This window comes from Aquarana catesbeiana, linkage group LG09 (assembly GCF_042186555.1).
Source record: "Aquarana catesbeiana isolate 2022-GZ linkage group LG09, ASM4218655v1, whole genome shotgun sequence".
NCBI classification, from domain to species: domain Eukaryota; kingdom Metazoa; phylum Chordata; class Amphibia; order Anura; family Ranidae; genus Aquarana; species Aquarana catesbeiana.
In genome coordinates, this window is record NC_133332.1 from 126901721 (window position 1) to 126926669 (window position 24949).

Here is a 24949-nt window from a genome sequence, read left to right on the forward strand (position 1 = left end):
AAATTTAACACACCTGATCCCCATTCACACCTGAGACCTTGTAACACTAACGAGTCACATGACACCGGGAAGGGAAAATGGCTAATTAGGCCCAATTTGGACATTTTTACTTAGGGGTGTAGTCACTTTTGTTGCCAGTGGTTTAGACATTAATGGCTGTGTGTTGAGTTATTTTGAGGGGACAGCAAATGTACACTGTTATACAAGCTGTACACTCATTAATTTACATTGTAGCAAAGTGTCATTTCTTCAGTGTTGTCACATGAAAAGATAGAGAGATACTGTATATATATTTTAGTGTCACTTTAACTTTTTGAGTTCCCAACATAATTTATAAGCAATGTTCACTTTTATGTTAGAGAATATTGCTTTTAAAAACTCATGTTAAATACAAAAAACAAATATAATTGAATCCTTACACTGTCTTCATAGAGAACAATTGTTTTTGTAGGCAGGTACAAGGAATGAAGGAGACGGATGGAGATGCTGCCTCAACCCAGGAGGACTGTTTACTTTGTATAGGGCAACTATTCTGTAGTACAAAGAAAAGCCAATCACATTGCAGCTGGTAGTTTTTTTCAGTTGAGTTGATGAAAAAATAGAAAGACTTTGTAGGCTGGTTGCCAATTTACCTGGAGTCTTTTATGTTCGATTTTTATATCACATACATTACAACTGTCTATTTTTCTGTTTTAGAGATGAGTGGCTTAACTTTAGTTACAGTAGCCTAGACCGTGCCTACCCTGGGACCCATGTCAAATGCCTGGCACTGGGCCCTACAGCATCTAGTCACCCTCTGGTGCACAATTCCCTGATGACACACCCACACGAGCATTCAGCCTGCTTGCTTTTCATGTGGTTTAAAATCATGCTTAAGCCCTCTTTTTATTTTTATTGCAGACTTAACTCTGGCATTTATTCTTCCACTCAACTGATCACCGAAAATAACCATAATTGACCTACAGTCTTTCTTTTACATGATCACCAGGAATTTCCCCTATACTGTCATATAATATACCTGTGTCTGCTAGTTCAGGTATTTTCTCCATGCTGTGGTATCTGTTGCAAGCACAATAGGATTGCATCCATTTAAATCCAATATTTAACAATGAAAGGTGAGATCTTAATTGCTGAGCTGCTGTACTGTAAAGTGGCAATTGGTTAAGTTGGCAATTGTCACCTGATATTCCAGTGAAATGTAAGAAGTGTAGTGAATTTATCCCAGCATTCAGAACTGCCACACACAAACTGCTAATCATATTTTCGTAATCCAATACAGAGAAGAACCAGCTTGTTGTGTTTATGTTAATTTTCTATTAGTGTGCATGGTCACATTTTAGTTATGCCAGTCCTGAATTTCTAGATAGATGTGCAATGCAGATTTATTGGGTCTCATTTATACAGAAATTGGGACCCCCCCCCCTTCAGTTATGATGGACTTTCATTTTAGTAAACCTTGTGTATAGGGCTACGGAAAAAAAAAAACCTGTTTTATTGAAGAACACGCAGATGCAAAAATGTTTTTTTTTTATTTCTTTATAGTACACAGTTTAAATATATATATTACATATACACAACATACATATAGGGTTTGCATTACCAACCAGAAGATTTATTATTTTTGTTCCAATCTTGTAATCCAGACAGGCCTGCAACAACAAAGAAATACACCCCTCGATGATGGCTAATAGGACAATAAAGGATCAGCAGCACACTGACAAGGTCATCCTTCTATTCACTCTTATCTCTCCTCCTGTCAGCATGATCACGGTCAGTACATACAGCAAAGCCTGATTGGCTTAAAATGCTGATTCACCCTCTCTCATGCTTCAAGTGAATGGGGCAGTACCACAACCACCCTACAACTTCAATGCACATGGCTGTGGTGTTTTCTTTTCAGGCTCAGTTCACACTGGTGCGATGCGGGAAACCCTACGATTTCTGTGCGAGTTCCCGCATTGCACCTGTATCACAGTCGGTTCACACTGGCAGCTGCGGGTGTCAATGTGAAGTTAATGACACCCCCAAATCGGTGCACAGATCACAGTACGAACTGTGAAATGGTACAGGAATTGGATCGCATGGGTGTGAACACCCATGCAATCTGATTCCAGTGCGGACCAAAAAAAAGGGTCCTGCACCAATTTGGTGCGAATGTGATGCGATTTCAGCCATACAGTTTGCAAGGCTGAATTTGCATCGCACAGACATCTCATGTGATCTGCACAGCAATGTGGTGTGAATCACGTGATGTCTGTGATCGCACCAGTGTAAACCCAGCTTTAGGGCTAAGACAGGCACTGAAGAGGTGGCAGAATGTCTCCTCACCACTTGTCAAATGCCTCCTGAAAATCCACCTCAGATTCCTCTTTAGAGTGCTAATACAAGTATAAATTAGCCCTATAAATTGTAAATGAAAACACAGACACAGTTAAAGTGCATGTAAACTCTGAAGCCCCGTACACACAAGTGGAATTTCCGTCGGAAAAATCTTGAATGGTTTTTCCGAAGGAGTTCCGTTCAAGCTTGGCTTGCATACACACGGTCACACAAAAGTTCTCTGAACTCTCGACCATCAAGAACGTGGTGACGTACAACACTATGACGAGCCGAGAAAATGAAGTTCAATGCTTCCGAGCATGCGTAGGAATTTTGCGTGTCGGAATTGGTACAGACGATCGGAACTTTTTCTGACCGAAAAATAGAGAACCTGCTCTCAATCTTTTGCTGGCAGGAATTCCGCCAGCAAAAGTCCGATGGAGCATACACACGGTCGAAATTTCCGACCAAAAGCTCACATCGGACTTTAGCTGGCGGAATCATTTTTACGGGGCATAACACTAAATTCCACTTATTATTTTCCCCTTTTGGTCTGTTAAATACACTATGGAAAGCATCTTATGATATCCTTATGAAATAAAAAAAATTGGCATTCATCCACCCCTGAATTTTTGTGAGCTGATAACTTTCCATGTTCTCTGCCTCTGGACTGTTATCAGTTAAGGCCCGTACACACGATCCGAATATCGTACGACAGATTGTACAACCTTTTCCGCTTAATAGTCTCAAGTAGAAATTGAATAGGTAAATAAAGTCACGAAAATTCTTGTACGACAGAAAAAAAAATCAGAAGTGATGTCATGTGTTGTAATGTATTTGTATTGTATTTTCGGACGACAACTATATTGACTAAATAAAAATCGTACGATCTGTTATTGTACGAGGAAAATTTTCATGCTTGTCTGATCAAATAATATTGGATGAACTGTCATGATTGGCTCTCGAAAGTAATGTACACACGATCCGAAAATCTAACGAGTCTTTCTCGGAGGACAGTTTTCGTACGATATTCGGATCGTGTGTACGGGCCATTAGCATTGTCTCCTGCTATCTCTGTAGACTACAAAACACCTCCCCCTGTTATGGAAAGGATAGGATTATCCCCCCTTGTTATGCAGTTCTAAAACACTCAGGGGTTGATTTACTAAAACTGGAGGGTGCAAAATCTGGTGCAGCTGTGCAGAGAAACCAATCACCTTCAAGGTTTTTATGACAAAGTTTAATTGAACAAGCTGAAGTTAGAAGCCGGTTGGCTACCATGCACAGCTGCACCAGATTTTGTACTCTCCAGTTTTAGTAAATCAACCCCTCATTGTCCTAGACTGACAAGTACGGTTGTCCCCTTAGGACAGGATTTATTTAATGGCAGGATTACCAGGTTAAAGTCAAGGAGAAAACTGTGAAAAAAGAAAATGAATGCAGCCACAACATCTATGGACCAGCAAACTGCAATACTATCAATTTTTGTTAGGTAAACTTCAAGTATGGAAATGAAGAAAGTTGTTAGACTGAGCCCATAAATAATTCAAATGTAAATGTTTGTTCCTGGTGTAGGTACACAGGCATCATCAGAGCTTTGGGTAAAAAGAAGTAAATAAGACACTGATGTAGACATAGAAATAAAAAACATTAGTGTGATAAGAGCTGGCTGTTCCTGTAGATGAAATGGTCTGGGCTTTCACTTTGGATGGCATTCTGTGAAAGCAGTCAAAACAACTCCGATTAAATCATCTCACATTTTCTCTGTGCTTCGTCCTCTGTCACTGTCAGTAAAAGTGATTGTGGACTGTCTGAAACAAAAAAAGTAAATTTCGATTTAATGATATAATGCATTTCTAAAAACTTTTTTTTATTCCAAAACAGAAATAAAAACCTTTCTGGTGCCTATATTCATATTCATTATATAAAATGCTAACTAAAAATGTATGTTAAATCAGTTAAAACCCCAGAGGTGCTTACAGGTACACACGCAGCTTAACAACACTTTAAACTGTTTTATGCAAAGTTTAGCATCGACCCAGCAACAAACAAAGCCGGTTTTGTATTTGCTAAATAAAGCATGAAAGAAGAGTGACAAAAGTGGGAGGGCTTGAATCTGTCCAGACAAAGCCGGGAGGAGTGGTCCTCCTGCAATGGAAATGCAGTTCAGTGGTCCCGAATTGATGTGCTCATCCTTTAAACCCCTAGGGCTTGGAGATCACAGGGCCAGAAAGTCCATCAAAGGGCATTTTTTCTGCATTGATCCAACCTCGAGCGGAAGGTTGGTGGGGGCAGCTGTATTTTATTGGGCTTCATGGAGAGTTCCTTTCTTTCTTAATGTTAAGGTCAAAGTAAAATGTATAGTACACACGCAAAATGCATAAAAAACACATGAAATATAAACTTAAATTTATTATAACATAAAACAATAGAAAATAATTATGTGTGATATTCATGAAAAAATACATTCATCAAAAAAAAAAAATATATATATATATATATATATATATATATATATATATATATATGTTTTATATTAACATTTATGCCTCTGTTTGTACTTTTTAAAAAGTTAAATTTGAAATGATTCTTTTCTAAGCAGACCTGGATTACAGTATTTAGAAAATGTTAAAACAAAATAGAAACTTCTTTCACCTTTTTGCATTTATATTGCTTTTGCTCAATAATTGGCAATGAAAGAAATAAAATTTGAGTGCTTTCTTCCTTTTTTGCCAGCAACCTAAAGCTGGAAACTCTGGAAATTGTTGTTCAAACAGTGATGCAGAATTATGTTATAAAATTATCCTGAAATTGAAATGACTCATCAAAAACGTTTATCAAATTAGAAACCGACAGCAGATCAGAGTATTTTTTTTTAATTATGGACAGATTTCCTTATAATTATACATTTTTTTATATGTTTTTACAAATATTAACGTGTGTTTAAACTCAATTTTTTTTTTAGCTGTAGAAAGAAAAACAGATTAGAAAAAAAGATTAGTCAGGTTTTATTTCTGATTGCGTCCCTACTAGGGAATTCCATTTATCCTGGGGACTGGAACAGGGTGAAGAATGGAAGAAAGGAAGGGAAAATCCAAAATTTTGATTTGTCACCAGAAAAGAAATAAAGGTAAATTCCTCCATACCATGAAGGCATCAGGAAAGCAGCTTTTAGACAAATCACACCTTTTTTTGTTTTGCCATGATAATCAGCCTAGTTAAGCTGCAGCTGGGAAATCTGTTGCATTAAACTTGTTTGGGGGGGAGTGTAAAATGCATTACTTGGAATGACAAACGGACAGTCTTTTAAGGATTTAAGCATTTAGTAGTGTTAAGGATGTCCTTAAATTACTAACTCAAAGAACACACTCTCTGAGCATGCCCAGAAAAATCCAAGTACTGTTCACACACAAAAAGCACCAAAAAAACAAAAGTCCCTGAGCATGCCCAGAACAACCCAAATGCAACTGTCACAAAATAAGCCCCCCCCCATGCAAAATTAAGCACATCATCCAGCATGCTACAAAATTACAGATGGGACAAACACCCCCGGTCCAGGGGGGCAAACAAAGAGGGCAAAAGTTATATAACAAATACCATTGTAGTCTATGGGAACTGACTTGTTAATTTTGTGAGTCCCCACTTGGCTGGCTTATATTCTAGTTATTGGTCTTAAAATGGGTATGGGGGCTAAGGTCCCACCCTGAGGGACATATATCAATGTCCCCAATTTGGACAACCCCAAAAACGAAACACGGAGAAGTGCCTTAAAAGTGCAAAATTGCTTAAAAGCTAGTAACTTGGGGGGGTTTACCCTGCCTGTAAAGTGGTGCATCTGTAGCATGTATACAAAATGCTGCTTCAAAGATGTATGGTTTTAGGGAAAACTTACAAATCTTCATTGCAGCTGTAAGATTTTAACCCAAAACAAAAAATAGCCTGCTCCCCCCCCCCCCCAATACATACAAGACCATTTGGGTCTGTTAAGGCTTAAAATGGGAACCCCCACGTGATAAATACCACACCAAACTAAAAACAATTGGGCCCCTCCCACACACTAAAAACCCCTAGCCAAACACACAGAAAGCCAGCCCATGAAGGGGGGTGGATGCTTGGGGGCAGGAGGGGCTCGGGCACCCCAAAAGTCAACCACCTTGTTCCCATATTCAGGGGGACAATGGCCTCTTCCACACAACCCTAGGCTGGGGTTGTTGGGGGCTGCAGACAGGGGGCTTTACGGAATGTGGAAAACCCCTTTAAACTAGGGGGTACAAGGTGCTTTGTGGTTGGACTTGGGCTGAGCCAAACATGTCCCAAAGGCAGCCAGCTATGTTGAGTGTGTGTGGCCTTGTACGGTTCAGGAAGGGGTTGGGCGATTGCTCTTCTCGACTCTTACCTAGCTGGCCCTGTTGTATGCTCTGAAAAAGGATGTGGTTTGGATTGGTGAACGCAGCTCACAGCCTTTGGAGAATAGGAGTGGAGTTCCCCTTTAAAAGCAAAAGTTAGACCATGGAAATCAAAGGGGTTAGAGGGGTGAAACAAGAACATTGTAGAATGGAGCATGGAGTTCCCCTTTGAAAGAAAAAGTTAGCCCATGGAAATCCAAGGGGTTAGAGGGGGGAGACAAGAGCATTGTAGAATGGAGTGTGGAGTTCCCCTTTAAAAGCAAAAGTTAGCCCATGGAAATCCAAGGGGTTAGAGGGGGGAGGGAACAAGAGCATTGGACAATGAAGTGTGGAGTTCCCCTTTAAAAGCAAAAGCTAGCCCTTGGAAATCATATGTATTAGAGGGGCAAGGTTAATGCCCTTTTTAGGAGGAGCTAGAGGAGCGAGAGTAATTTTACATAATGTTAACAAGGTGCATGCCACATGTTGGCAACATAACGTACTAACATGACCTGTGTGCAAATCAGCGTAAAAAAAAAGTGTCAAGTTTAGAGGTTCTTGAGAGTACAAGTGTGCTGACTATGTAGTGCACCATGATGGGACCATGATGTCGAAGAGCTTCTGAAAGAAGTTTCCATAATTTTTGTGTGTGTGTGTCCAAATAACCTCCGGTTTAGTCAGCTGAAAATTCCTGTCAGCGTGAGCTTTCGAGTTAGGCAGCCATCTTCCATGAGGTCAAGCCACGCCCCCCAGAATGCACTTTTTGGTTAAGTTCTATTGGCAGATACCATGTCTAATTTTGTTTGTTTTCTTTTTTTAATGCGCAATAAAAAAAATTGTGGAGAATAATACTTGGCTATGTGTTTTACTTCAAATTACAGTTTGGGAGTAGGCAATTACATTTAAAAAAAAAAACAATGTAAAATTGATAAGGGACACCAACATAGTTGTATCTTTAATCTTAAAAAATACAGGTGGTGGTAACTTTCACAAAAAAAAAACAAAACAAAAAAAAAACAAGCATAATAATATTATTCTTGATATCACTAGACAAAAAAAAGCCTTTGAAAATTCGTTTGCAATAACTCCCTCAGTATTACCAGTAAATCACCTTCATTATTATCCCATTAAAGAAGAAGAGAATTATGCGCTGCATTTCTAGAGTTCATAATTTGCCACGTCACAAATGTTAGTTCTGCATTACGAACGCTAGTTTACAAGACCGACCGCTTCTGGCCCGTCTGAAAATCCGATCGTGTGTACAAGGCTTTACAGTCCCAGGATGATTGGTCACCAGGACAAAAAGGAAAACAAAGAGAGAGGGTGAATCCACACTATATCAGTGGTGGGGAGATTAGAAACTGAGGGAAATTGTAACCCCTCATCGCTCTATTCAAAGCTGGAAAAAAATGCTTTACATACACTTAAGCTCTGCATACATCTTACTACTGTAGTCTAAGCCAACTTCACTTCCTGTTTACAGAAGGGGTGGTATACCATAGTACAAAAAGTATTAACCCATCAGTCTGCTCAGCAAAAGCTTTAGTAAACATGAATATATGGAGTCTCAGGGAATGTTTATGTTGGTTTTTTATTAAAACGCAGCCAGAATTACCAGATTGCCAGTCCTAAAATTGGATAGACTTATAGACCTTAAATCCCCACGTTGGCTAAAATATATCCTCCTATAACCCATATAAATATATCCTCCTATAACCCCCCTCCCCCCATCCCACCGTCTTTTAACCCACCCTGCCAGATTTAGTGGTGTGCTTACCTTGCAATTCCAGTTATACTCATGTAAATCCCCTGTCCAGGCCCACCATTACTACCATTTCAACTAGGAGGACTGCTAATCCAGCACTGTTATGGCCCCCTAAGATCATTGGTTCTCTCCCCTCCGCTCCACTGAAGTGTCCACATCATGCAGGCAGTGATGTGGATACCCAAAGAAGGAGCCATACAGGAAGTTAAAAGAAGAAAAGGCTTGGAGCTGAGTGTTATAGAGTGCCATTTTGTCATCTTCAAATAGAGTGAATAAAAAATGACCTTATTTACTGTAATGGGTATAAAAAAGCCAACTGCCCCCCCCCCCCCCCAGCACCCTTTCTGGAGCCTGCCAAAGCAGTAGATGTAGCTTTTGGTACTAATTGCTTCAGGGTAAATATGGTGCTTTGTGGGTAAGGCCCCTTTCACACATGCGGACCGTATGTCCGTATTTCATCCATCCGTTTTCGGATAAAATACGGACATACATGCATCCCTATGGGATAGCGGGTGTCAGCGGATGTACATCCGCTAACACCCGATGTCGTCCGCCTCCGCTCTCGTCCGATTCTGCGGACGGAAGAAAATCCTATTTTTCTATCCGTCTGCAGAGCGGATCGGAGGAACACGGACAGACGGTCCGTGTTCCTCCGATCCCCCATAGGGGAGAGCAGAGATCTGACAGGGCGGTCCCTGCACAGTGTGCGGGTCCCGCCCTGTCATCTGCCTGCTCAGCTGGGGAAAACGGAACGATCCCCGCTGAGCAGCGGATAAACACGGGGCGGATCAACATGGATCCGTCCCGTGTGAAAGGGGCCTTACTTTCATTTTAATGGACTAATCTCATGTCAGAGCTTACATAGTTACATTGTTACATAGTAGGTGAGGTTGAAAAAAGACACAAGTCCATCAAGTCCAACCTATGTGTGTGATTATGTGTCAGTATTACATTACATATCCCTGTATGTTGCGGTCATTCAGGTGATTATCTAATAGTTTCTTGAAGCTATCAATGCTCCCCGCTGAGACCACCGCCTGTGGAAGGGAATTCCACATCCTTGCCGCTCATACAGTAAAGAACCCTCTACGTAGTTTAAGGTTAAACCTCTTTTCTTCTAATTGTAATGAGTGGCCACGAGTCTTATTAAACTCTCTTCTGCGAAAAAGTTTTATCCCTATTGTGGGGTCACCAGTACAGTATTTGTAAATTGAAATCATATCCCCTCTTAAGCGTCTCTTCTCCAGAGAGAATAAGTTCAGTGCTCGCAACCTTTCCTCATAACTAAGATCCTCCAGACCCTTTATCAGCTTTGTTGCCCTTCTTTGTACTCGCTCCATTTCCAGTACATCCCTCCTGAGGACTGGTGCCCAGAACTGGACAGCATACTCCAGGTGCGGCCGGACCAGAGTCTTGTAGAGCGGGAGAATTATCGTTTTATCTCTGGAGTTGATCCCCCTTTTAATGCATGCCAATATTCCGTTTGCTTTATTAGCAGCAGCTTGGCATTGCATGCCATTGCTGAGCCTATCATCTACTAGGACACCCAGGTCCTTTTCCATCCTAGATTCCCCCAGAGGTTCTCCCCCCAGTGTATAGATTGCATTCATATTTTTGCCACCCAAATGCATTATTTTACATTTTTCTACATTAAACCTCATTTGCCATGTAGTCGCCCACTCCATTAATTTGTTCAGGTCTTTTTGCAAGATTTCCACATCCTGCGGAGAAGTTATTGCCCTGCTTAGCTTAGTATCGTCTGCAAATACAGAGATTGAACTGTTTATCCCATCCTCCAGGTCATTTATAAACAAATTAAATAGGATTGGTCCCAGCACAGAACCCTGGGGAACCCCACTACCCACCCCTGACCATTCTGAGTACTCCCCATTTATCACCACCCTCTGAACACGCCCTTGTAGCCAGTTTTTAATCCATGTACTCACCCTATGGTCCATGCCAACGCACCTTATTTTGTACAGTAAACGTTTATGGGGAACTGTGTCAAATGCTTTTGCAAAATCCAGATACACCACGTCTTAGGTTAAGAAATTATAGCAAACCTTGATGTACAGTGCAAATTCCACAAATAATTTAAAAAACACTTGGTGTAACTGGGATAAAACATACTTGTAAAGAAAAAAGGTTGGAATCCCCCCTATTTTCTTTATCACTGGGCCAGACTCACTATCCATCCAAGATGGTTCCCAGGGAACGCAAAGCAGGTGAAATCTTGTGCGAAGGCACTACAGTCTATTGCAAGATTTCTGCTACTCTGTACTTTCCAGGATTTATCCAGAAGCATGATGTCACGCTTGCGTAGGCATTGCAGGCAGAAGACAGGGATAAGGTAAGTATGAATCTTCTTTGTTTACAGGTATGTTTTGTACCCAGTAACATTGGGTGATTTTTAATGAGGTAGAAGCCTGAACAGCATATGCAGGCCTTGTATTTTAATGGAAAGTCTACTTTAATGTTAGGGTTAGGTTCAAGCAGTGGTGAACAAAGTCAACAAGAGGACCCTATGGACAAACGTATGACCTCTTCACCCAAGACAGTAACAATAGTTGTTTGCTAAAACAACTGTTATTTCTAGCAATGAGGGTCAATGAGAGCTGAAACTAACAATATTGTGGCTGAAAATAAGTATCCTAATGGTAAGATTGTAAAGCAAATATAATGAATGAGGTCCATAGTGTGCACAGTTAAAGCTCAACTCTGGGCTTAGGGCCCCCATTTGCCTTCTTCTCCCGTAGTAACACTCCTTAAAAAAAGAGTCTTTGGTTTGTTTTCATGATATCACAGGTCCTCCTCACTATCCTTTTCCTCTGGCAATATTCAGCTCCTAAATGCTGCAGAAAGTTGTTACACATCATTCAACCTATTTGCTGTGAGACCCTATTGGGACAGCACCAGAGATAAGCCAAGTATAGCTCCCAGAGCTGTTTTTTTTTTTTTTTTCATAGATCCCGAGGACTAAGATTTTATTGTATTTGTCCCAACTGGAGTTTGGCTTTACCTTTGGACTAAACCTTTCTGCCTCTGCATGCCATTAGCATATCAACTATTCTAAAGCAGGACCTCTGTTCTTAGTTCAATTAAGGGAAACTAGTCTATCAAGCCTTGATTTAGGCCCTCTAGTACATTTCAGGATGATGCTACTAACATCCATTGCTCAAGTCCTGAAGAGGGGGGAAGGTATTTTCCCACAAAACTTGTTGGCTGTATCTGATGCTTTTAACCAATAAACATTTCAAAAAGACTTTTTTAATACAATCCTTTGTACTAGGTGCTCGCTAATTCACCTCTACAAGCTGATTGTCTATTGAACAATTCAAAAATTGTGATCAGAGTAGCAGCCTAGCACCAGTGCAAAGTCCTCATACACTATACTTTCACTGCGGATCTGCTTCCTTCCTTACTTCATTATATATCCATTAGAACCAAATCCCGCTCTTGTCGATCCAGCAGTATTAAACACGCATCAGACAATATTCAGAGGGAATTTGTCCAAGTTCAGTTTGCTATTGGTTTGATGAATCCTGTTTGAAATTCAGCAAATCCGAACATAGTGGTGAATCCCATTGAAGTAATCACATTCTGGATATTTTTATGGCTAATAGGAAAACTACTGTAAAAAAAAGCAACCTAGTTGAACATTGCCGTGAGGGACATGTATTTTTTAAAATACCGTACAGCAGGGAGCTGGTCTTTTCATATGGCTTCAAGGGCAACATTAAAAAAAAGCACAAATCCTTTGAATAACATGCCTGGGGGATATCTTAAAGCAGTACATGGTAAAATGTAACAGTACAGTTTTCACAGGCAAACAGGTCGTTTTATAGTGTTTTTTCATCAAGCAGTAATAGGCCTGGTTTGACTAGCAGATATAAATTGGCCAGTAGTTAGTTGAGGCTGTCCTTGATAGCTAATTTATATAACTTTTATTGAGAATTAGAAGACCACAGACCATCCAGCAGTGTAAAATTGGCAAGCAGCGGGACATTTGGTAAAGACAAAGAGCACAAACTGGGGCTTTACTAAAAGAATTAACCACTTGCTGTCCAAGCCAATTCTGACACTTCTCACATACATGTAAAATCTGATTTTTTTCAAACTAAGAAAATTATTTAGAAGCCCCTCATTTTTTTCTGAAAGCAAAGGCCCTGTAGAATAAAATGGTGGCTGTTGCAATTTTTTATGTCACACAATATTTGTGCAGCGGTTTATCAGCTGCAACTTTTCAGGAAAAAAATACACTTTAATTAATTTTAGTGAACGCAAACACAACTCAATACCAATTTTTTGATAATAAAAAAAAAAAAGGAATATGATGTTACGCCGAGTAAATAGATACCATGTCAGGATTTAACATTTTGCAACCCATGGAATGGCGACAAGCTATGGTACATCAAATTATCCATAGGCAATGCTTTAAAAGCTTTTACAGTTTACCAGTTGAGTTAAACAAGAGGTCTGGCACTAAAATCATTGCTCTCACCCTGATGTTCACATCCATACCTCACGTGTGGTGCGATCACTGTACCTACATATGCTTTGCATTTGCGCATGAGCACGGGAGGGGGAGAGAGAGATTACTTTAAGTTTTTAGTTTTTTATTTATTTTATTGAAATAGATTTTTTTTTACACTGTCTCATATTTTTTTTTTTTTTATTAACTTAATTACCATCACAAAGGATGAAGAACATCCCTTGTGATAGCACCCCTGACCTCTCATCTGCCCTCCGAAGCAGCCAATCAAACCATAACCGGAAGTAACAAAATCTTTGTTGCTTTCAGTTTCATACACCATAGAGATGATCAGGGAATGGGTGTTCCTCCTTCTCTATGGTAAACTGGTCCTGACCACCCACAGCAGAAAGCTGGCAGGTGTTGGTAGGAGGGGACCCCCTTCCGCCCCATGAAAAAAGCGTTCAGGTAGCTACAGCCATGCTCCTGGTGAAAACAACTCAAAACCAAGGACGCATGGGCAAGTCCTATTGTGGGAAGTTAATATACTGCAGAGTATAAGGCAGTGTAAAACTGGCCAGCAGCAGGACAGTTTTAATCAGGGACAGGGAGTAATAGACCTAACAGGTATATGCCTAACTTTTACTTTATCTATGGAGGGAATATAGTGAACATGAGTGATAAAATGTGAGTTGGATTATATGCACACTGTTTTGGCTCCTCCTTTTTTTTTTTCAAATGATGCAGCAATGTGCTGCAAACAAAGAGCAGCTTCAAGAAGCTTGGTAACAATTACATTTTGAGAATACCCCAAAATACCAACCCCTGAAATAAAAAGGGAGGCTTGCTTACAAAAATTAGTTTCATCCAAAATGGATGAGGCCCTACCAAATAGAATAAAAAGTTTTATACCAAAGAAATATCAGCACGCTGAGACAAAAGCCAAGTTTTTAAACTCTTCCCAACCAGCCCATAGCAGATTTACTGCTATAGGGCGGCCGCTCTGTGCAGAATCACGTATAAATACGTGATTCTGTACTTCCAGGCTTAGGGCACGAGCACGCGCCACCGGCAGCATGCTCCCGCTGTGATTTTACACAGCGGGAGCTGATTAGCGAGTCCCATGGACCCGATGACCACCAGGACCTGCCGATCGCTCATTACACTGACAGAATGCCAGTTTGCCTATGTGAGTACAGAAGACATGGATCCAGGGTTTCTGTGAAGCAGAAACACAGATCTATGTCTTCCAGTAGTAAAAGCACCTCCCCCACAGTAAACATGCACTGGTCAGGCACACAGGTAACCCTTTAATCTCCCCTGATATTAACCCCTTCTCAGCCAGTGTCATTAGTACAGTGACAGTGCATATTTTTAGCACTGATCACTGTATTAGTGTCACTGGTTGCCAAAAAAGTGTCAAAAGTGTCAGTTAGGTGTCTGATTTGTCCGCCGCAATATCGCAGTCCCGCTATAAGTTGCTGATTGCCGCCATCACTAGTAAAAAAAAAAATATCCCATAGTTTGTAGATGCAGTAACTTTTGCGCAAACCAATCAATATACGCATATTGGGATTTGTTTTACCAAAAATATGTAGCAGAATACATATTGGCCAAAATTGATGAAGAATTTTGATTTTTTACATTTTTTTATTGGATGTGTTTTAGAGCTGAAAGTAAAAAATATTGTTTTTCTGTCAAAATTGTCGGTTGTCTTTGTTTCTAGCGCACAAATTTAAAACCACAGAGGTGATCAAATGCCACCAGAAAAAAAGCTTTATTTGTGGGGAAAAAGGAACATCAATTTTGTTTGGGTACAGTGTCACATAACCACGCAATTGTCAGTTAAAGCAACACAGTGCCGTATCGCAAAAACTGGCCTGGTCAGGAAGGGGGGATAAACCTTCTGGATGTGAAGTGGTTAACGAAAGGATGGCACAGCAACTAAAAGTGGCTGCTAATCTCAAATCATCCACAAAATAAAAAAACAAAGAAAAAAAGCCCTCAATAAAAAGAACAAAAATGCAGCAAAGGGGTTGATTTCTCAAAGAGCTAGCAATCAGAATTAAAGTACAGTTTCCTAACTGAATCTAACCTCTCCCTATACAATTTGTCAACTTTCCCTGTGCTTTGCGTACAGCACCTTTCAATACAGTGACACTATGGTTACTATGTTCCCTCCTTTTATAGTGAGGGGGCTTATAAAAAAAAAGACCCCTAATTAGCCTTTCTAAACCTGCTGGCCAGAGCTTGCCCTACGCAGTTTTAGAAAATGAATACACTAGCCATGCAGTGCATTATAGTTAGAAAATTCTCCTGTGGGAAACTGCACATAAATTCACCTGGACCTCAAATCTTGAACCCTTGGGACTCGCCTTTAACCTATGGTAGAAGTAAACCTGAACCTTATCCCTATTCAATTTATAGTATTACTTGCCTTAGCAAGTTGGGTGGTTTGGCCATTCAGGTTATCCATGAATGTGATGTTATAGAGAGGCATAGAGCCTGAACTTACCCATAGTAAACATTGCACACTGTATTACAGACACACACAGAAACTTCAAGACAAAGGATCATTTTCAAAAAATATAAAACTCTTCTGTTACATATGCATTTTTGCACACAGAATATAGACAAAGGATTAACATTTTGTATATTGTATCTTAAAGAAGAACATCTTTAAACCAGTTGAGAACCATTTTGTAAACAGCAAGACTGGGACTAGGTGAGAAACATGTAATGTTCAAAATAGCTTACAGTGCAGTGCAAAACATAACATGTAGAGTGCAATGACCAGAACTATGTAACACACAACATAACATGTAAAGTGCAGCAATCAGTATGTTTAACCACTTGACCTCTGGAAGATTTACCCTCCTGCATGACCAGGCCATTTTTTGCGATACGGCACTGCGTTACTTTACCTGGCAATTGCGCGGTCGTGTGATACTGTACCCAAAAAAAATAGATGTCTTTTTTTTCTACAAATAGAGCTTTCTTTTGGTGGTATTAAATGACCTCTGCATTTTTTACTTTTTGCGCTACAAACAAAAAAAGCCAACAATTTTGAGATAAAAAACATTTTTTACTTTCTGCTATAAAACATATTCAATAAAATTTTTTTAAAAAATCAAATTTTTTCATCAATTTAGGCCGATATATATTCCGCTACATGTTTTTGGTAAAAAAATCCCAATAAGCGTATATTGATTGGTTTGCGCAAAAGTTATAGTGTCTACAAACTATGGGATATATACTGGAATTTTTATTTATTTATCTTTAACTAGTAATGGTGACGATCAGCGTCTTATAGTGGGACTGCGATATTGAAATCAGACACTAACTGACACTTTTGACATTTTTTGAGGACCAGTGACACTAATACAGTGATCAGTGCTAAACAATATGCACTGTCACTGTACTAATGACACTGGCTGGGAATGGTTAACATCAGGGGCGATCAAAGGGTTAAATGTGTGCCTAGCCAGTGCTTGTGTGGGAGGTGTTTTTACTAGGAGAAGGCATTGATCCGTGTTCCTGCTTTGCAGGAACACGGATCAATGCCTTCCCTACTGACAGAACGGCGATCTGCCTTGTTTCTGGCTCACTGCCTAATGATCGGCAAGTGCCAGTGGACATCGAGTCTGTGGTAACCGCAGATCAAGTCCTGCTGTGTATAATCACAGTGGAAACAGGTTGCCGGCGCCACGCATGCGCACCCCAGACCCCGAAGTGCAGGATCACATACTAGGTACTTGATCCTGCACAGCAGAGCCGCCTTGCCATTGTATATGTAAGGTATACGGTTGGCAAGTGGTTAACACAACACCATTCAATGTTTATTTTTGACCACAGTGACAAGAAAATTAGAAGGAGCAGGATTGAGTATTTTTTTGAAGAAATGTTTTTTCTTTTTGGAAATTATGTTCATTCCAAAATGTAAAAAGCAATTTAAGATTTGAATTACTTTTGAATGACTTTGTACTAATCTACAAGCGTATAACTTAAGAGTGATGGATACAACTTTTTTTTCACCAATTGCATCATTGCCTTTCCTGATCAGTTTTATGCCAAACTAGCACTTCTTCTCTTCTGTCTTACATACAAATTAAATTTGTATTAAACTCAAAAGCAAACATTTATTATATTGCAGCTTACCAATGCTTATGCCGCGTACACACGATCGGAAATGCCACCAGCAAAACTCTGATGAGAGCTTTTTGTCAGAAAATGCAATCGTGTGTATGCTCCATCAGTCTTCTGCTGGCGGAATTCCAGCCAGCAAAAGATTGAGAGCATGTTCTCTATTTTTCGGTCAGGAAAAGTTCCTATCTGAAAATGCGTTCGTCTGTATGCAATTCGGACGCGTAAAAAATCACGCATGCTTGGAAACAATTTGACGCATGCTCAGAAGCATTGAGCTTAATTTTCTCGGCTCGTCGTAGTGTTGTACATCACCGCATTCTTGACGGTCAAAAGTTCAGAGGACTTTTGTGTGACCGTGTGTATGCAAGGCAAGCTTGAGTGGAATTCCGTCGGAAAAACCATCCAAGTTTTTTCTGACGGAAATTCTGATCGTGTGTACGCGGCATTAGATGTAATGGCTGCAATAGTTACATTTTTTATGCTTTCTATCTTCTATTTTCATCTCATGAACCTAGCCAGCAAGTCTGTTGTTTTTTAGAAGCACAAGCTCTCCAGCTCTGACTTTGGAGTGGAATACCCTAGCTCGGTGAAAGAATTGCCCTTATAAGGAAGAATTATAGCTCCTTATAGTTCTATACAAAAAAATGTATTACATTGCTTTTTTGCCAATCAAAAAAATGAGATTCCCATGGAACACACTTCTTCACTCACCAAAGGTCCCCAAGGAACAAAGAGACTGCTCCACTGAGCAGAGTGCAGATTCCCTTTGTGAAATAGTAAAGGGTTAGGTACAATATATTTATTGTTTTAAATGTTATTCTTATATATGGGAGTGTGAGACGGAGAGTAAGAAGAGAGGAGAGGGGGACCTATGCGGAGCCTTCATTTTAAACTAATGGAAAAAGACTACTGCTGCCTTATAAGTTATACATCCAATAATAAAGATCACTTGCCTTTCATGTATTTCATGTGAGTTATATAAGGACAATAACTTGGAATATAGCATGGCGGTGAATTACCACTGTTTATGGTTGACCAGAGATTAAAATATGAAGTGATTAAAGGCACTTATTTTGTAGCAGTTATATGGAGATTTAATGATAATTCCTTGGGAAAGCTCAGCATGCATACCAAAATCCGCGAGGATTAGCCTATAGAGTACAGTAGTCTGCCAGTTTGGACCTCTGTGCAGCCACCCTGAATAATCAAATGCAGGCACAAAAGTTGTGAATCCCCCCTATAGCACATTATTTATTAGATCTTCACATAAAAAAAGAAAATGGGGCTCATCTGATCAGTCAGAATTCCTGGCATCTGATTAGGCTACTATTTTCTCAGCAGGATCCCTCACTTTTAACTGGTAACTACGGAGGCCTGCGGAAAAAAAAAATGAACTTTGGACTACTAAATTGCACCATTATGGTTATTTAGTGTAATTTATGAAAATAGGTAAGTCATGATCACCTACTTTGTCTCGCTAATGACATCTCCATTTTCTAGACAGGTAAACCACAAGATCATTTTTTTTATCATCCCTGTTTCATATAACACTGTCCAATTAATGATCAAGAGAAAATGTTTTTGCGTAATGCTGTACAAATGATACATTAAAAATTAATAGCTTGTCAGCGGGCCTGCTATTTGGGTTATTGCCATTGATTCATGTTTTCAAATTTTCTTGATTTAATAATCCATAAGTAATTTTTAAAGATGAGCGACAGACTTTATACAGAATAATCATTCATTTTCCATTCAATTAGATAAAGGAACTTATGAAAATGTGAATTCTTAAAGTTGTACTGTAAGTCCAGCCACAGAGATCTTGAAAATGTAAGTGACTTAATTCCATAGGTTTATTGCATTATTATTGCTACATATGGCATTAGACGTTATGAAATATGTTATTTAAAATGTACAAATAGATCTTCAAATAGACTTTTGAACACAGACACAAAATACACATAGATGCATACATAACATGAATGTATCATTTTAACTTTGATATTGATGATAGTACAAAAATATAATGATATAAAAGATTGCAGAAAAATTGAATTGTAACTATCAAATAATTAAAGTAGAACTATGGCTAAAGAAAAAAAAAGTGCTGCAGCAGTTAATAAGCACGTCTTTCCCCCAAAAGTTTTCTTTTAGTTCCTCTGCAAAGTCCCACGAAAACCTGTTGAGAGTGCCAAGGAAGTCCACCTCATTTAGCTTCCTGCAATGGTGTGGCATTAATGCTGCATTACTTCTGAACTGAGAATGGCCACTCTCATGTAGGCTGTGCCTGCTTGCCCTACAGCGGGATAAGATGTTGCAGGCATGTGGTTCTAAGCATTGTCACTGCTGATTCACAAGCTTGTAGCTTACCAGCAGTGGCGTCAGGAGGGGGGCTTAGGGGGGCTGGAGCCCCAAGTGGGTCCCCAAAATGCCTCGGGTCTCAGGCATTCATAATTCTATTATTAGCCCCGAGCAGCCACTCAGCGGCAGCCAGCGGGGACCGATCTGACTCCGAGCGTGGCCGAGTGACATAACAAGTCCCACCTCCTGGAGCCTGCAGTGCCTATGATGGATGTCACACTGGTCCAATGTCGGGACGTGTGACGTCCATCATAGGCACTGAAGGCTCTAGGAGGAGGGAGGTGCAATGCAGCCGCGCAGAGCACTATGAGATCCCCGATCGGTGCTCGCTCTGTGTAAATGGGCGGGCGGCTCTCCTGTCCTGGCTCTGGCTGCCTGCTGTCTCTGACTGGCCATGAATAGGATGGGGGCGCTGCACACTACAGGTAAGGCCTGAGCTGCAGGAGGAGGTCAGCTGAAATCTGACATGGAAAGGTCAGGTAGGTGAGTGTAATGGTCAGTGTGTGTCAGGTAGGTCAGTGTGGGTCAGGTAGGTCAGTGTAATGGTCAGGTAGGTTAGTGTGTGTCGGGTAGATCAGCGTGGGTCAGTGTAATGGTCAGGTAGGTCAGTGTAATGGTTTGGTAGGTCAGTGTGGGTCAGTGTAATGGTCAGGTAGGTCAGTGTAATGGTCTGGTAGGTCAGTGTGGGTCAGGTAGGTCAGTGTGGGTCAGGTAGGTCAGTGTGAGTCAGGTAGGTCAGTGTAATGGTCAGGTACTGTAGATCAATGTAATGGTCAGGTAGGTCAGTGTGTGTCAGGTAGGTCAGTGTATGGTCAGTGTGTGTCAGGTAGTTCAGCGTAATGGACGGTGTATGTGTCAGGTAGGTCACTTTAGTGGTCAGCATTGATGGGCACTGGTGAGCCAGGTAGCAACCAGCAAGTGAGCCTACTCCCCCTCAACACAACCCCCCCCATGCCAGGCTTGGACTTTGGGCTGAAGCCCCTTGTCTTTTTTCCACCTAGCAATGCCCCTGCTTACCAGTCACCACCTGGCCAAACCTAGTTCTGCCCACTGCTGCTGAAACCCTCCCACTGTGAGCTGCAGTGTCTGGGAAGAGAAGTGTGTGAGACTCAAATGAAGGAAAATTTGGCTCAGTCAGGGAAGGTAAAGGACATTTTTGCTTACTCTATGAGACTTGTGTTTCACATAGTAAATGGAATTGATACTGTCATGCAAGAACCTTTAGTTGTACTTTAATGAAATAAAGTACCTTTTGTATGTCTCAGAATAAAAATGAACATCCCCCCTGTTCGGTTTGCAGCAGAACTCCCAAACAGGGCAAAAGTTCTAACCCGAACGGAGAAACCCATTGAAGTCTATGGGAACCAAACAGAAAAAAATAACACATGCTCATTTTGAAGGCTTATATGCAAGTAATTGGCCAAAAAAGGGATATGGGGGTCTGGGTACTAGTCGGGGGACATGTATCAATGCATGTCCCCCAGGAGCAGTGATTTTAATGATGCTTAGAGTGCAACCATAAAAATAAAAAAAATCCTTTAAATACAGTGCCTGGAGGGTCACCTTAGTCTGCCTGTAAAGTGGCGCATATGTAGTATATATAGAACATGCTGCAGCAAAAATTAGATTTCTAAAGAAAAAATACGAGTCAAGTCACATTTAAATTGACTTGCGGCTGCAATTGCTGGCTCATGGTTATTGAAAAAAAATTAAGATAAAAAACGGCACGCCAATGGCATGGTATGCCAAGATTTAAAAAAAAACTGCGTTGGGCCCCCCAAATTCATACCAGACCTTTGTCTGAGCATGCAGCCTGGTAGGTCAGGAAAGGGGGGGTGAGCGAGCGCCCCCCCCCCTCCTAAACCATACCAGGCCACATGCCCTCAACATGGAGGGGTGCTTTGTCTCTATGTTGATGGGGACAAGGGTCTCTTCTCTACAACCCTGGCTGTGGTTATGGGGGTCTGCAGGTGGGGCTTATCGGAATCTAGAAGCCCCCTTTACCAAGGGGGGCCTGAGATTCCAGCACCCCCCCGTGAATGAGTATGGGGTACTATGTACCCCTAGCCATTCACCAAAAAAGTGTCAAAAATAAAAACACAGAAACAGAGACAAAAAAAAATAAAAAACCCTTGTCACCCAATGTAATCCATTGTCAATCACACTGCCAGCCGCACCCGGAAAAAAAAAACATAAAAAAAAAGCTTGGCCCTTCATTGACAGCCAGCCGCCAAATGGCTCCTCCGCTGTTTGACAGTTCTTATATAGGTAAGGGTGGGTCCACCTGGCGACATAACCTGGTGGCACCAACCCCCTTGTGACATCAGGGACTGGTGCATGCTGGTAACACTTCCAGATTATGATAAGCCCCCCCGCCCGCAGACCCAACAACCCACGGTTGTGGGGAAGAGACCATTGTCACCATCAACATGGGGGCAAGGTACTTTGGGGTGGGGGGCTCTGCCAGAGCCCCCCCCCTGTTGAGTGCATGTGGCCTGGTATTGTTCAGGGGGGGCATTTGCTTGTTCCCACCCCTTTCCTGACCTGCAAGGCTGCGTACTCAGATAAGGGTCTGGTATGGATTTTGGGGGTGACCCCACGCCGTTTCTTTCTTAACCGGTTGTGGACCAGCCGCCTCAGTTTTACTGCGGCAGGTTGGCTCCGCTGTGTAAAATCACGTTATTGTACGTGATCTCACAAGGTCCGGATAGCAGGTGCACACCCGCCGCAAGCTCCATGAGTCCGACCGCGGGTCCAGCGGATTGGATGTCCGCAGGGATAACCGCGATCGTCTCACGGAGAGGAAGAACGGGGAAATGCTGATGTAAACAAGCATTTCCCCGTTCTGCCTAGTGACAGGACACTGATCACCACTCCCTGTAATCGGGAGCGGTGATCAGTGTCATGTCACACATAGCCCAGCCCCCCCACAGTTACAATCACTCCCTAGGACACACTTAACCCCTGCAGCGCCCCCTCCAGGTTAAGGTCTTCACTGCCAGTCACATTTACACAGCAATCAGTGCACCTTTAAACGCACTGATCGCTGTATAAATGTGGATGGTGCCAAAATAGCGCCAAAAGTGTCCGAAGTGTCCGCCATAATGTCACAGTCACGATAAAAATCTCTGATCGCCGCCAGTACTAGTAAAATTAAAAAATTAATAAAAATGCCATAAATCTATCCCCTATTTTGTAGACGCTATAACTTTTGCACAAAGCAATCAATAAACGCTTATTGCAATTTTTTTTTACCAAAAATATGTAGAATACGTATCGGCCTAAACTGAGGGAAAACAAATGTTTTTTTTATATATTTTTTGGGGATATTTATTATAGCAAAAAGTCAAAAATATTGCTTTTTTTTCAAAATTGTCGCTCTTTTTTTGTTTATAGCGCAAAAAACAAAAAACGCAGAGGCGATCAAATACCACCAAAAGAAAGCTCTATTTGTGGGAAAAAAAGACGTCAATTTTGTTTGGGTACAACGTCGCACGACCACGCAATTGTCAGTTAAAGCGACGCAGTGCCGAATCGCAAAAAACGCTCTGGCCAGGAAGGGGATAAATTCTTTTGGGGCTGAAGCGGTTAAATTTTGGCGTGGGGTTCCTCTTAAAGTCCATATCAGAGCCCACGCCAGTTTTTTCTGCCAAATTTTTTTTTTATTCAGAAGTCAGCAGGGAAGCCCATTGTCAGCTGTTGACTCATTGGTTGCTAAGGACCCCGCTCTGCCCGGGACCTTCCCGGCTCCTTAACAACCAGCTTTTACTGCACCCTGATTGGGCAAAGCTTTGATCACTACTGTAACAAGCAATCACAGCATAAAAAAAAATCCCTGATCACCCCCCCCCCCACCGTGTAATACACTGGTAACAGTATGTAAAAAAAAACAACTTCGATTTCCAAATATATATGCAATAGTTTGTATACTCTATTCTAACTCTACTCTAACTCTCTACTCTAACTTTAACACGAACTAAAACATATACACTGATCTGTTTTATTTTTACCAAAGAAATGTAGTAGACTACATTTGATCTGAATTTAAGAAGAAAGATTGTTTGTTTGCAAAATTTGGTAACAGAAACTAAGAACAACCTTTCTTTTTTTCTAAATTTTTTGTATTTTTTATTTTATATAGCAATAAATAAAAAGCCCAGTGGTAATTAAATACCACCAAAGAAAGCTCTATTTGTGTGAAAAAAATTATATACATTTCATTTGGGTACAGTGTTGTAAGACCGATCAATTGCCAGTTAAAGCAAAAAATACCCTGGTTGTGAAGGGGGTAAAAATGTCCAGAGGTCAAGAGGTTAATTTGTATGTCCACACATTAGCTAAATTTACTCTCAAACCTCTCTTCCCCTTATAGAGCATTTGCCAGCATTATTTTGTTCACCTTGTTACTGTAGCAAAAAACATTATCATTAGGCTGAGGCTTGCACAATTCTTGCAGGAGCCACTGATGGGAGTTTAGATTTGCCACCAGAACTGTTTCTCCCAAGCGCCTTTTTCCTACAGATGAACTGTGTTCAAACTCTTCTGTTGTCCACCATGCAGGGTAACAACATTGGTTTGAGTTTCAGTACAGTAACTGTGTTGTCAGCCCAAACAGGAAGTAGAAGGTCACAGGATTTAAGGTACTGGAGGATACTGGATTTAAGGCAGATAAACAGGTATTTTAGGTATTTTTCTTGCAGGTTTTTAAAGGAATTTTATATACAGTTATATGTATATATGTATAGATTTTTTTATGGTGCATGAATAAATCTCGTATCAAGATTACAGCATTGCAGAACAACTGCTACAGTGTTTTTGAATTCAAGCTATTTTGTTGAGTAAAATACAGCAGGAAAACAGTGGGTTTGGTGCCATCTAATTAAACTCCTAAACATTTTTTTGGAAATCTTATAAGCTGCATGGAGCAGAGCAGATCATTATGTGCCCGAGGTGAATCTAATATTATATTATTACACTATTCTGGACTCTGACAGAGTGTGTGAAAGTGTGGCAGAGTATGTGGAAATGTATTAGTTTATCTAATTAGGAAGTTGCTGTACAAATGCGTGACACATCAAATGTTGAAACATGCTTGTCTAGTTAAAATAATAAAATAATAATGATATGGAAACTCATCTTTTTCTTAATGCTCATCTTCAGGGCAAAAAAAATTAAATACTGATATCTTTTAAAACCAAGGCCAGACTGGTAAAGAAGAGCCTCTACTTCTACCCACGCCACGGAATGCTGCTCCCATCAATAGAATGGCCCCCAAAGTCTGCTGGGAAGTGTTGATTTCTAAGATCCTACCATAACTCTCGAAAGTTCTTCCTGCTGGCCTCACATGACTGCAGAAAAAATGTAATTGTGTTACTTGTTTGTGAATTTAACCAGATTAAGAGAAATTTAGAAGCACAGTGAATACAGCTAGCTGTGCCCAATGACAGTAGATTACATAGGCATCCCACCAAAGGTAAGCTTACAGTGAGTTATTATTTTACC

At 40.7% G+C, this 24949-nt stretch overlaps 1 long non-coding RNA gene across 1 annotated transcript in view; it reads right to left on the reverse strand.

Annotated features, from left to right (window-relative positions):
- Positions 1–1595: 1595 nt before the first annotated feature.
- LOC141107243 (uncharacterized) overlaps positions 1596–24949 on the reverse strand; it is a 194324-nt gene continuing 170970 nt past the window's right edge. Inside the window, exon 3 of the long non-coding RNA XR_012235835.1 lies at positions 1596–4130. This is a non-coding gene — a long non-coding RNA (uncharacterized lncRNA). The remainder of the gene's footprint in view (positions 4131–24949) is intronic.